Raw genomic sequence first — 15309 nt, forward strand, 5'->3', positions numbered from 1 at the left:
CATGTGAAGAGGAGAGGCCATGGCAGCGCTGCTGGGAAAAAGAAGCCCAGTCCCAGGCTGCCCTGGGGCATTGCTACCTGACAGGCCCACAATGAGGCAGCTGAAGGAGCCACACACACACACCTTTACACCTCACCACTCACACACACTGGCTGCTTTGTCTCCCCCACTCCTTCACAGAGCCCCCTCTTTCACAGAGCCCACAAAGTCATTTGAGCCATGCTCCCTCTTTGATCAATAGCTGACCGCCTTTGCATTGAGGGGCAAGACAATCCACAATGATAGTCATGCCCGTTGGCCAATGTATGTCCCTGGTATGTGAGGGACAAAAACACTTGCTTATATAACATGAATGAGCCATTGTATTAGTCACTTCCATGGGGATTTCTAAGGTATTTAAAAAACTAAAATCTGAACTATTTGAAGGGCAGGCCAACTGATCCTCTGAAAGTACAAATTATTAGTCTTGAAACAATGTGTATAAGTCCACTAGAAACGTAGATTTAAAACTGTAGAAAATGCACGTAGGTATGTATTACAGTGTATTGAGAGGTCTGAATTGATCTGCTGAAACTGAGCCACCACAGGCCTGAGCAGTGAGCATCCATCCACCCACACAGTACTGTGGTGTCAACCAGAGGATCCTCCCACTCATAACCCCAGCCTGACTCCTGAACTCTGGGAATATCTGATTCCATAAGACACGTATAGAGATATGGTTTCCTTCAGAAAGAGCATAGCATGATGTTCTGTACTGTGCAGAGACATTATTATTCTGTGTTATCTGTGTACGGCGGATAATACTGTGAGGCTCCCCTATAGCTGGAAACAAAATCCAATCAAACCGGAGCAATGGGACTTCGCTTTAGACAATGAGATCAGGGAATATCTGTAACCGTAACTTACTTGTCTGCTTTTGTCCTCAATGGCGGCGGAGGGAGGAAGGCATAGGCAACAGTGCCAATGACACCAGACAGCTGGCTCTAAACAGAAAGAGGAGGCTGTAAAAGGCATGGGTGAGAAAAGAGAGAGAGAGAGAGAGAGAGAGAGAGAGAGAGAGAGAGAGAGAGAGAGAGAGACACACACACCATTCCAATCCCTGGGCAGCATGGACAAACATGTGCCTGTGCCCCATCAGTCTGGAGGTAAGGAAGACACTGCTACTGCGATGCTGTATGATAAGAGGCGGCGCCATGCTGGTTGGAGCTCTGAGCCGATGAGTAATCACACCCAGACTGATAAGACCCATAAAAGGCAGCAGAGGATCCACTGGGACTGCTCCTAATCTGCCTGGAATGGGATGGGAGGCCTGCTGGGGAGGGCCCCCTGTTTTAAGACAGGTAATAAATGTTTACAGCCTACTTTAGCAAAATAGAAGTGATGCCAGTGTGTTGCAGGGCATCTGTCCATGGCCGTAGCCTGGGAACAGAGGAGATCCCATTGCTAACACCATTGACATCTCAATCATCAACTTAGGGATGCTTAGATTCAGTCGATTCGCCATGAAGAATTATGCATGGCACACGTGTTTATTCACAAATTCACACACAGACTAGGGCTTGTGTTGTACTGCTGATGTATTGTACACATGTGTACATGTATGGAGAATATCCTGTCCAACAACCAGCGATGAAAGATTACAACAACAAAAAAACGGACAAAAGTGATTTGATCAGAGATTATTCGATTTTAAAAACCTCTTGTACGATGAGAACCTAGCAAATAATGACATGAGCAAGAACTACCAACATCGTCTAAATGTCACAATAAATAGGTCATCCACAGACAGAAGCGTGGATGTGTAAAAAGAGAACATTTGTTGTGTTCTCTGCTGTTAACAGATATAAACAGATCTGCAGTGATCTCCAGGGGCCTTTAATGGAAAGGTTTTGTGCTGTGAGGGAATACAAAGGGTACACCAGGCCTGGGGCTCTTCTACAAACACTGTCATAATGGGAAATACGTGCATTAACACACACTCTCTTCTGGAGTCACAGCACAGACTTCCAGCAGGAAAAAAGTATTATAAAAAAATTATCACTTTCGGCTTGTTTTTTTTTTCTTGTTTTTTTCTCCACAGGCTTTAATGTCTCTGCAGCGATTGGATCAGAAACCAGGAAGGCAGATTATGGATTTCTGACTTTGTATTTGTATGATGCGTCCTCAGCAGATGTGCAAATTAGGCCAGAGAGAGAGAAAGGGAAAGAGAGAGTGTGACAGAGAGAGAGAGCAGTGGATAGAGGGATTTTTCTCAGTCTTTTTTTGCCGTTAACACCATCAGTGTCACATTGCCCTGCAGATAAACAGATGTCACTGCAGTTTTGTCACTGTGGCTTTGGGGCCAGATGTTGGTTGACCGTCAGTCCCCTCCCCTCCGTTGTTCTGTCCCATGGTGCTCTGACATATTGCCCCATGCTGACTCCTTACAGTACACTGCACATGATGTCATTGAGGGCTCTTTATGTGAGGCACAATAAGGTCTCACGTTTCACAACACAATCTCCGCTTAGATTTCATAAAAAGCAGAAGACAGATTATATTTAAATCAAGTCCCTGAGTTTTGTTGGTAATGTCACACATTCACTCTATTACCAGAAAATATTTAACACATAGGCTTTTATGAGAGACTAAAGTCACATGCAGAGAAAAGAGCAGAGCAGGAAATAGGTCACACTGACACTGCTGTGTGCCGTTATAAGACTGGGAACCAACCAAATCTCTGGAAATGGATTTAATGCTAATACAATCGTACAAAACCCACTAAAATAATCATAAAATCCCATTTCCCAACTGTATTATTTCTTATGTAGTTTTTTATTCACACTGATTGTCCCCAGACGGCAGCCATTGTGTAATGTTAATCATGTCCCATCATCAGACCAGAGCAAGTCAAAAGGCTACCATGTCCATGGTCAGGTTTGGCCAGTTGCTATCTTTCCCCTTTTGTAGACATAGCAACATTTACAGTACTTATCCATAATACAATCAAAAACAGAGCACAAGATGTGATCAGGGTACTTGTAATGTAAGGGGTGATGGAGTAGACACAAGCCAAGTCTGTCCTGTTTTCAGTCAAGCCCCTTAACCTCTGTGTGTGCAGTATAATAGTGTTTCCACTGATAAATAATCAAGTGAGTTGATGGTCAGTGGCCTTGCAGATCACTTTACATGAGTGTTAAAGGCTGTTCCATTACCTGATGGCCCCATCATATCCAGAAGATGGTATGATGATGCCTGCTGGCTTTGCCTTGAAGATCATCCTCTCCTGCCTTCTCTGTCTAGAATACAAACAATAGAGTACAGTGTTAGATTTAAATAATCTGTATTGTTTCAGTCTGTCTGAGGCACAGCTACTGTAACATTGACACACAGTATCTGTGTTTACAGCTCTATGATCATGTCTGCTTTTCCCACTCCAAATTGGTGCCGCAGTAGCACTAATAGAGATCCAAACCCATCGCAGTGATGATGATGCTTCACAGGTCCTTATTGAACCCAAATGTAGCTGGTCAGCGTGCTGATGTGATTGGCCTTATTAACACGTTTGCTCTGTGTGCATACAGCTGCCTCCCATCACAGGGAGATACTTCACAGATCTGACACATACAGGGACATTATGGATAATTCACTGGAGTCTCCTACCCGCTAGGACCCCAGCAGCTGGGGCCTGCATAGAAGGAGGAATACACTGCAGCCTGCAGGGGCTGGAGCAGCTATTACACATCCATGTTTACCATCGGAGGCTGTATGCAATAGAGAACAGCATCTACTGAAGACTTAGTAGAGATCAGAGCATCCATGTGCATGCTGGTCTGCCATGCCCCAACCCACTCAGCTGTCCCCCTCAGGGTACCCCAGTCCTCTCCTCTCTTTGCATTACACCATGGCAAAGCCGCGCTAATTAACTGTAATGGCTTTCGTCGTAATGAGAAGCGGACCAAAACGCAGCGTGGTAAGTGCTCATGTTTATTACTATAATGAAACACTTAAACAAAAAAACAAAACGAAAGCAAACAGTTCTGTCAGGCAACAGATAACTAAACGGAAAACAACTACCCACAAACTCAGGTGGGAAAAGGCTGCCTAAGTATGATTCCCAATCAGAGACAACGACAGACAGCTGCCTCTGATTGGAAACCATACTCAGCCAAAACACAGAAATACAACACATAGAATGCCCACCCCATGTCACACCCTGACCTAACCAAACAGAGAAAAACGTCTCTCTCAGGTCAGTTCGTGACAGAACACCCCCCCCAAAGGTGCGGACTTCCAGGCCCGAACCTGAACCTATAGGAGAAAGTCAGGGTGGGCATCTACTCATGGTGGCGGCTCCGGTTTGGGGCGTAGCCCCCGCTTTGCTCGCTGATCCCTCCGCTTTTGTATCACTGGACCATGGATCGTCGGAGGAGGAACCAGACCGTGGATCATCGCCGGAGGCTCTGTACTGCAGGCCAGCGCAGGAGGCTCTGGGCTGCAGGCCACCACTGGTGGGCATCACCTCATGGTGGCGGCTCCGGTTCGGGGCATAGCCCCCGCTCCACCAGCTGATCCCTCCGCTTTTGTATCACTGGACCATGGATCGTCGGAGGAGGAACCGGACCGCGGATCATCGCCGGAGGCTCTGTACCCAAGGCCGCCGCTGGAGGCTCTGGGCTGCAGGCCGCCGCTGGAGGCTCTGGGCTGCAGGCCGCTGCTGGAGGCTCTGGACTGCAGACCGCCGCTGAAGACTCCGGACTGCAGACCGTCGCTGAAGACTCTGGACTGCAGACCGTCGCTGGAGGTTCCGGACTGCGGGCTGTCTCAGGAGGTTCCGGACTGCGGGCCGTCTCAGGAGGTTCCGGACTGCAGGCCGTCTCAGGAGGTTCCGGACTGCGGGCCGTCTCAGGAGGTTCCGGACTGCGGGCCGTCTCAGGAGGTTCCGGACTGTACGCCGTCTCAGGAGGTTCCAGACTGTAAGCCGTCTCAGGAGGTTCCGGACTGGGGACCGTCGCTGCAGGCTCCATGCCATGGATCATCACTGCAGGCTCCGGGCCACGGATCATCCCTACAGGCTTCTTGCCATGGATTATCACTGGAGGCTTCGTGCCATGGATCATCCCTACAGTCTCCGGGCCACGGATCATCCCTACAGGCTTCTTGCCATGGATTATCACTGGAGGCTCTGGGCCATGGATTATCACTGGAGGCTCCGTGCCATGGATTATCACTGGAGGCTTCGTGCCATGGATCATCACTGGAGGCGTCGGACCATGGATCATCACTGGAGGCTTCTGACGTGGAGCCAGAACAGGTCTCACCGGACTGGGGAGACGCACTGGAGGCCGGGTGCGCAGAGCAGGCACAGGGTATACTGGGCCATGGAGGCGCACTGGAGGCCTGGAGCTTAGGGCTGGCACAACCCGTCGTGGCTGGATGCTTACTTTAGTCTGGCAAGGGCGGGACGCTGGCACAGGACGAACTGGGCTGTGCAGGCGCACTGGCGACACAGTGCGTAGAACTGGCGCAGGATATACTGGGCCGTGGAGGTGCACTGGAGGTCTGGAGCTTATGGCTGGCACAACCCGTCCTGGCTGGACCCCCCCCCCCCCCCCCCCGTAGCCTGGAAAGCGCGGGGCGTTGGAACAGGCCGCACTGGTTTGTGCTGGTGAACTGGGGGTACCGTGCGTAGAGTTGGCGCAGGATAACCTGGGCCGAAGAGACGCACCGGAGACTAGGAACGCTGAGCCGGCACAATCCTTCCTGGCTGAATGCCAACTTTAGCACGGCCACTGCGGGGAGCTTGCACAGAGCGCACCGGGCTGTGGCTGCGCACTGGAGACACCGTGTGCATTACCGCATAACCCGGTGCCTGACCAGTCCTACTCTCCCCACGGTAAGCACGGGGAGTTGGCTCAGGTCTCCACCCTGACTCTGCCAATCTCCCCGTGTGCCCCCCCCCCCCCACACACACAATTTGTTTTGGGGGGGTGCCTCTCGTGCTTCTGTCGTTGGGCTAGCTCCTCGTAATGTCACCGTTCCGCTTGCGCCGTCTCCACCTGCTTCCATGGCAGGGTCTTGTCCCCTGCCATTACCTCCTCCCAGGTCCAGGACGTCCTCCATTCTCTCTTCTCCCGAGACCAGGACCCCTGCTCCTCCTGGGCACGCTGCTTGGTCCGTTTTTGGTGGGTAGTTCTGTAATGGCTTTCGTTGTAATGAGAAAAGGACCAAAACGCAGCATGGTAAGTGCCCATGTTTATTACTATAACGAAACACTTAAACAAAGAAACAAAACTAAAGCAAACAGTTCCGTCAGGCAACAGATAACTAAACGGAAAACAACTACCCACAAACACAGGTGGGAAAAATCTGCCTAAGTATGGTTCCCAGTCAGAGACAACAACAGACAGCTGCCTCTGATTGGAAACCATACTCTGCCAAAACAAAGAAATACAACACATAGAATGTCCACCCCATGTCACACCCTGACCTAACCAAACAGAGAAAAATGGCTCTCTCAGGTCAGGGCGTGACATTAGCTTACGTTGAAAGGCTGAGTTAACTCAGTCACACAGTGTCATGAAGTGGATAAGGACCTTATTGAGGGCCTAATTGAGAATGAGATTAACGCTTTGAATGGCAGCTAATTAACAATGTTATCAGTTAGAAGAGAGTGGCAAAAGAAAGAGTACCATAAAAAAGAGAAACAAATGAAACCTACAAACTAGTAACCATATACTGTATGTGCGTAAAAAAAAAAAATCTGACATTATCACAACATTTCAAAACACACATATACTTTTAAGTTTGTTCACAGACTGCATTTTAAACCAAGGAAATGTTTTACAATGAAACTGGTCCCAATTCCTAACTGTTTACTGTGTCCCCTAAATCAGGTAGGCACGTTCCTTCATATGATGTGGCAGTGCCCTGCAGTTAAATGCTTCTGGGGCAAAGTTACAGAATTAATTTCAAAGGGCATGAATGTAAATATTCAATGCTTCGCATCTATTATATTACATAACAATTATTGCTTTTTGAATATCTCAGTCAATCAGAGACGATTACTGCTGGCAGGCAGCACCTTTGGGGAGTTTCTCCCAATCTTCTCTGCAGATCCTCTCGAATTCTGTCAGGTTGGATGGGGAGCGTTGCTGCACAGCTATTTTCAGGTCTCTCAGGTCTCTCTAGATCGGGTTCAAGTCCAGGCTCTGGCTGGGCCACTCAAGGACATTCAGAGACTTGTTCCGAAGCCACTCCCGCATTGTCTTGGCTGTGTGCTTTGGTTCGTTGTCCTGTTGGAAGGTGAACCTTTGCCCCAGTCTGAGGTCCTGAGCGCTCTGAAGCAGGTTTTCATCAAGGATCTCTCTGTACTTTACTCTGTTCATCTTCCCTCAATCCTGACTAGTCTCCCAGTCCCTGCCGCTGAAAAACATCCCCACATCATGACGCTGCCACCACCATACTTCACCTTAGGGATGGTGCCAGGTTTCCTCCAGACGTGACCCTTGGCATTTAGGCCAAAGAGTTCAATCTTGGTTTCATCAGACCAAAGAATATTGTTTCTCATGGTCTGAGAGTCTTTAGGTGCCTTTTGGAAATCTCCAAGCGGGCTGTCATGTGCATTTTACTGAGTAGGGGCTTCCGTCTGGCCACTTTACCATAAAGGCCGGATTGGTGGAGTGCTGCAGAGATGGCTGTCCTTCTGGAAGGTTCTCCCATCTCCACAGAGGAACTCTGGAGCTCTGTCAGAGTGACCATCAGGTTCTTGGTCACATCCCTGACCAAGGCCCTTCTCCCCCAATTGCTCAGTTTGGCCAGGCGGCCAGCTCTAGGAAGAGTCTTGGTGGTTCCAAACTTCTTCCATTTTAGAATGATGGAGGCCACTGTTCTTGGGGACCTTCAATGCTGCAGACATTTTTTGGTACCCTTCCCCAGATCTGTGCCTCGACACAATCCTGTCTCGGAGCTCTACGGACAATTCCTTCGACCTCATGGCTTGGTTTTTGGTCTGACATACACTGTCAACTGTAGGACCTTATATAAACAGGTGTGTGCCATTCCAAATCATGTCCAAATTAATTGAATTTACCACAGGTGGACTCCAAGTTGTAGAAACATTTCAAGGATGATCAATGGAAACAGGATGCACCTGAGCTCAATTTCGAGTCTCATAACAAAGGGTCTGAATTCTTATGTAAATAAGGTATTTCTGTTTTTTATGTATAATACATTTGCCAAAACTTTTTACAAAATGTTTTCATTTTGTCATTATGGGGTATAATAGTAGATTGATGACAATTTGTTTTTATTTAAGAACAAGGCCGTAACGAAACAAAATGTGAAAAAGTCAAGGGGTTTGAATACTTTCCAAATGCACTGTATCAATACACCTAGTCCCTACAAAGATACAGGCGTCCTTCCTAACTCAGTTGCCGGATAGGAAGGAAACTGCTCAGGGATTTCACCATGAGGCCAATGGTGACTTTAAAACAGTTACAGAGTTTAATGGCTGTGATAGGAGAAAACTGAAAATGGATCAACAACATTGTAGTTACTCCACAATACTAACCTAATTGACAGAGTGAAAAGAAGGAAGCCTGTACGGAATAAAAAATATTTCAAAACATGCATCCAGTTTGCAACAAGGCACTTAAGTAATACTGCAAAAAATGTGGCAAAGCAATTTTCTTTTTGTACTGAATACAAAGGACAACATTTTCTTTGGGGCAAATCCAAAACAACACATTACTGAGTACCACTCTCCATATTTTTAAGCATAGGGGTGGCTGCATCGTTATGGGTATGCTTGTTATCGTTTTAAGGACTGGGGAGTTTTTCAGGATAAAACAATTACAGAATGGAGCTAAGCATAGGCAAAATCCTAGAGGAAAACCTGGTTCAGTCTGCTTTTCACCAGACACTTTGAGATGAATTCACTTTTCAGCAGGACAATAACCTAAAACACAAGGCCTAATCTATACTGGAGTTGCTTACCAAGAAGACAGTGAATGTTCCTGAGTGGCCTAGTTACAGTTTTTAATTAAATCTACCTCGAAATCGATGGCAAGACTTGAAAATGGCTGTCTAGCGATGATCATCAACCATCTTGACAGAGCTTGAAGAATTTAAAAATGAAATGAAAATACTGTACAATCCAGTTGTGCAAAAGAAAGACTCACAGCTGTAATTGCTGCCAAATGTGATTCTACAAAGTATTGGCTCAGGGATGTGAATACTTATGTAAATTAGATATTTCTGTATTTCATTTTCAATAAATTAGCAAACATTTCAACAACAAAAATGTACACTGTCGTCATTATGGGGAATTGTGTATAGATGTGTGAAAAAAATACACTTTGAATTCAGGCTGTAAGACATTTTTAGGGAATAAGTGAAAGGGTATGATACTTTCTGAAGAGCTTAGATCAAAACATTAACTCTCCAAAGCAAGAGCTTTGACTGCCTTTCTCTCAATTACACTGTCAGAACTAGTTAGGCTATCTCTGATGGCAATGTTACGTTTTAGCAATCCAAAAGGTTCCCTGGATGTTCAACAAGTTGGTCCCTCATGTAGGCCTACTGCCGTTTTTCTGCTCCTGAAAATGTACTACATGATGTTGTGTTATTACGCATGCCAGAATCCTTCCTTGTGAAACCAGATATGGGAAAGATTCTATGCTGTGATAGGGCTCCATATGGAACTGATCAGAGAACAGTAGCGGTATGGAGTTCATGTTCAACGCCCTGAAAAAAAAACATCCCATTACTGCCATGAAGGTTACTTTTCCAAATGTTTCATGAGTAGGATTTGCTAAGCTACCAGTAACTTACCCAAGTTCCTGGGAATCTTCGGTAATTTTGGTAATTACCAGGTAATGTATGGCAACTATGGTAATGTTGATAATTTATACATTAAAAATATACAGTACCAGTAAAAAGTCTGGACACACCTACTCATTCAAGGGTTTTTCTTTCATTTGACTATTTTCTACATTGTAAAAGAATAGTGAAGACATCAAAACTATGAAATAACACATGGAATCATGTAGTAACCAAAAAAGTGTTAATTAAACAAATCAAAATATATTTTATAGTTGAGATTCTTCAAAGTAGCCACCCTTTGCCTTAATGACAGCTTTGCACACTCTCGGCATTCTCTCAACCAGCTCCATGAGGTAGTCACCTGGAATGCATTTCAATTAACAGGTGTGCTTTGTTAAAAGTACATTTCTGGAATTAACTTTTTTTTTTAATTCAGACTGTAAGACAATGTCACGACTCCCACCGAAGGTGGCTCCCCCTCCTGCTCGGGTGGGGCTCGGCGGTTGTCGTCACCGGCCTACTAGCTGCCACTGATTCCCTTTTGTTTTCCCCCTTTTCCGTTATTGTTTTCACCTGTTCTGTGTTGGGGTGATTAGCGGGGCTATATTAGCCAGTAGGCCTGCCTGCTCTTTGTGCGGGATTGTTTCTCTGTATGCTGTGCTTGGTGACACGCTGATTTTGTATTTTACATTAGTGCATGTGTTTGCGCCAACAGTGTTTTGTCTCCTGTGTTTGGGGCACTTTGTTTTGTGTGCGCTCTGATCGCTGTCTGGAGTGGCTTGTGTTTTAGCCGTTGAGCTCATTAAAGCCACTACCCTGTATCGCTGCTTCCTGCATTTGATTCCTCGCCAGCACGACACCCAAGCCTTACAGACAATCAGTTGTTTTGTGACAAGGTTGGGGTGGTATACAGAAGATGGCCCTATTTGGTAAAAGACCAAGGGCCGGATTCACAAAACATTTTCTTAAGTTAGTTCATAAGATAGTTCGTAAATGCAATTCCTCAAAATGTTCTTAGGAATTCATAGTTTTCTTAGGAACTTCGTAAATATCTTTCTTAAGAACTTCTTAGATATCTTCTTATGTGTCATTGACATTAGTGACGTGCTTGAAACCAATAAATAAGCTTATGTGACAGGGATGATAGCATTTGGTTATTCCATTATTTTTCACACATTATAGCCATCAGACTAGCCAAATCAAAATCAAAAATGGATAACCAAGGAAAGCTCAATAAAAACAAGAGCTTGAAGTGATAGTGGAGGAAATAGCAGCCAGGAAAAGGTTGCTGTTGGGGAGACTTGATAACTGCTGGGTCACTGCAGAGACCAAAAAGAAAGGATGGGCGAGAGTGGCCGAGTCTATCTCTGCCGTCGGGGGTATGGCAAGGGACAGTGATGCCGTAAAAAGAAGTGGTCCGACATCAAGTCGGCTGCTAAGAAGAAGGGAGCTGAGAGACCATTCATGTGGACCAGCTGGAGGAGAAGGTGTCTAATCAATAATGGCATTATTTTCAATAAACTCTGCAACTGCCACCAGTTTGGTGCCAAAACATTGACTACAAGGACATACTGACATTGTAAATAATAAAAATCTGTAAAAAAAAATATATATAAAGGATATTTCATGCTGAAGCAGTGTGGTCTTATGTAATGTATCAAAGATGGGGAAGGTTTGATAATGCTGTGGGGTTGCTTTGCTGCCTCTGATACTGGGGGCCTTGAACGTATCAATCAATCAATCCAATGTATTTATAAAGCCCTATTTACATCAGTAGATGTTATAAAGTGCTGAACAGAAACCCAGCCTAAAACCCCAAACAGCAAGCAATGCAGATGTAGAAGCACGGTGGCTAGGAAAAACTCCCTAGAAAGGCGGGAACCTAGGAAGTAACCTAGAAAGGAACCAGGCTCTGAGGGGTGGCCAGTCCTCTTCTGGCTGTGCCAGGTGGAGATAATACAGTACATGGCCATTAAGGCCAGATTGTTCTTCAAGATGTTCATAGATGACCAGCAGGGTCATTCAGAGTTCGAGACAGCAGGTGAGGTCGAGAGGGAGCGAGAGAGAGAGACAAAAACAGCAGGTCCGGGACAAGGTAGCACGTCTGGTGAACAGGTCAGGGTTCCATAGCTGCAGACAGAACAGATGAAACTGGAGCAGCAGCACGACCAGGTGGACTGGGGACACCCAGGAGTCATCAGGCCAGGTAGTCCTAAGCCATGGTCCTAGGGCTCAGATCCTCTGGGAGGGGAGGGAGAGGGAGAGAATTAGAGGGAGCATACTTAAATTCATACAGGACACAAGATAAGACAGGATAATTACACCAGCTACAACAGACGTGTGCAAGGCATCATGAAATAAGCTGATTATTAGGTGCTTTGGAGACCAATGTTCAACCCAGTGTCCAGAAACTGGGTCTCCATTGAAGGTTGTGGGTCGTCCAGCAGGACAACGACCCCAAAAACACATCAGAAAGCACCCAGGAATGGTTCAGGAAGAGATGCTGGACTGTTCTAGAATGGCCAGCGAAGGGTCCAGATTTGAATCACATCCAAAAACCTATGGCGAGAGCTGAAAACAGTAGTTGGTGGAGGGCACCCTTCAAACATTGAAGAATTAGAGCAGTTTGCTGCTGAAAAGTGGGCCAAACTTCCAGTAGAAAGGCGCAGCAAGCTCACTAGTGGCTACAAGAAGCGTTTGTCTGCAGTTATCTTGGCTAAAGGTGTGCAACCATGTACTAGCTCCAGGATGTCAATAGTTTTGTCTATGAGATTTGTCTTTGTTTTCTCAATAAGAATTGTAAACTTAAGTTTATTCAAATAAAATTGGTTCTGCAATACTGAAAATCAAATAAGGTATGGTGACCAATATTATATATTTTTTTATGTACAATTATTTTAGAAGAAATAGGGAATAGTTGAAGAAAAGTACAAGTGTGCCAATATATTTGTCAGGCACAAAAATGTAAAAGAAAAATAAATCTGGTAGTTTACTGGTAAACTTTGAAAGTATACAGTAATATACCCACATTTGCAACTCTACTTATGACTTATCAAGGCAGCCTCACGTTTTGCCCACTGGCCACACGAGTGTAAAATAATGTTGTCTACTGCCAAATCCATACATGATTCAACCAAGCCAGTGTGTAGTACTAGTCCAGTAGCTGAGCTTTCTACACATTTGTGCACATTCTGCCTGACCTGTCACTGCTAAGAACAATCACTGTGCTATGTCCCTTTAACCTGTCAGCAAGTCACAAATTATCCTCACCACACACTCCCTCAGCCAGACTGGCTTAAGTGAAAAGCCAGAGAGCAAAATTAGAGGCCAATGCATTCATTAGCATTGGAGTGAAAGAGAACAGACTGACTGCATCTCGGTAACATGGTGGTGATGATGATGAGCGAGGTGAGGGTGGAGACTGAGGCCAGTTCTAGACTCTCCACTGTTAGCATTTAGTGCTAGCTGTTAGTTGCTTCCAGCCTCTCCTCCAGCTGGAGATACTAATCAAACACTCGGCCCTATGACAGGATGTGGAGGGTTCACAAAGTGCAGCACACTGCTTCCTCCTCTCTTCCAATTTCCTAAAATGACATTCTCATATCAAAGCGCTGTAGACATAGAGCAGATAGGGGGTCTTGAGTATCCTTGATGTGAGGAAATCACTCTTTGAATAATAAACTCCCCCACCAGCCCGCAGGATAAAAAAATAGAAAGTATCGGGATTTAAGATGGACTATAAAACTTCCCTCTGCACTGGTCCCTGTGCAAGGCTGAGGCTTCAGGGAAATTGAATGAGATTACCAGCTCTACTCAGGGTGGGTCAAATGCGGGACATTTTCAGGGGTTTGATTCAATCTTTAAATTACTGATGGAAACCAGCTTTATGATATTTACCCACAAAAGTTTGTGGTGGGCTGTTTTCAATAATAGGGAGAAATTATTATAGCAGAATGGGTCAGCATTAGTGTCAATACTGTCTTGCAGTGACATGGAACCCTAGGCACTAGGCAGCAACCCGAGCAGTGTAAAAACAGGTTTTCCTCCAAGTCATTTGTTGTTTTTGGATTCAGCCCTCTAAGAAATAAATCCAAAAACAATATAGTTTAAATGTTCTGTTTTATGGAATACATAAAGTAAGTACAACTACAAACTAGCATTCCCAACCACTTAGAGTATAACAAGACCTATTAAAAAACTATGAGAGGAAAGGACCGCTGAAGCTTAGAGCAGAGCATAGTAGAGCAGACCCAGCCAGCCAGCCTCCTCTCAGCAGTAGTCAACAGCCTCTGGTGGTCCTCTCTGGGATCTTGAACATCAGCTACCATGGCTAGCCACACACTACCCTAAACCTCATACACTTCATATAACAATATCCTTAACACCAGCATAGACAAAGGTTAGGAGATTTTCTTCAAGACCAAGCAAAACAGTGTTAATGTTATGACACCGTGTGATTTGGCAATAGCATAACTGACCTTTGCACAGACTTAATTATTGAGCTACTAAGGCCACCACGTGTCAAAAAGAGAGCTTCGATACCTCATCCAAAAGAGACTCGAGACTTGGATTTCCCCTGTCAACAGGGACATCATGTGATTCATTTTTTATGTGGCAATGTGAGAGAAGAGATGGGGGAAAGTTTATCTAACAGAGAAAGGCGATCTATCATTTATACATAAGTGATACAGTCATCATGGGCATTACTTCTAAAAGCTATATCCATCTATTTGAAAAGGCAGCATGGCCATGAAAGAGGATCCTTTAGGTAGGGATCAGTCCTCCATGATGAATGTTCATGTGCTCAGGAAAATAAGGTATAACGTTAGAGAGCCTTAGCGGGGATCCCAGGGTTAGGGAAATACATATATCTATTGCAATCTGATCCCTTACATTAATGTTGCTGTCATTGCACAATGATTTTGAGATGCTTTCATTCTTTTAAGTAAATATAGCAATATTTACGACAAATGATCCAATTCTGCAGAGCATGGGCGCAAACTCATTTGCTCTTATGAATCCATTAGGCTTTGACAATTTCAATCTCTAGGCAGAGACACACGCACACAAACAAACAGGCACATGCAATACACATACAAGCCCTAACCCCGTTCCCTCTTACTGCCCTGGATTTTTAAACCACTTATTATCCTATCATGATACAATAGTCATGGCTTAAAAGCTGATTGCTTCCTGTATTATAATAATCTGGGCACATCTGTGGGGCCAGAGCGATTGCCTGACGCTGCCAGCCCTGCTCTACGCATCTCAGATGTGTCCTAAATATGCCTTTGGACTGATTCGTTCTGTTTTTCTTAATTTTAAATATGTCCATTATCAGAAAGGTGCATAGTGTTTTATTCTGTTGTACCTTGGCAGCGTGTATGCAAACACAAAGACAAAAACATAAACACACACACATAAACAGGCTAAATGGTGTGTGGCAGCTGCTCAACTGCCTGCCTGAATCTGCTTAAACAGGTAGAAACAGTTGTCTATGTATCT

This window comes from Salmo salar, chromosome ssa13, assembly GCF_905237065.1.
Source record: "Salmo salar chromosome ssa13, Ssal_v3.1, whole genome shotgun sequence".
Lineage (NCBI taxonomy): Eukaryota > Metazoa > Chordata > Actinopteri > Salmoniformes > Salmonidae > Salmo > Salmo salar.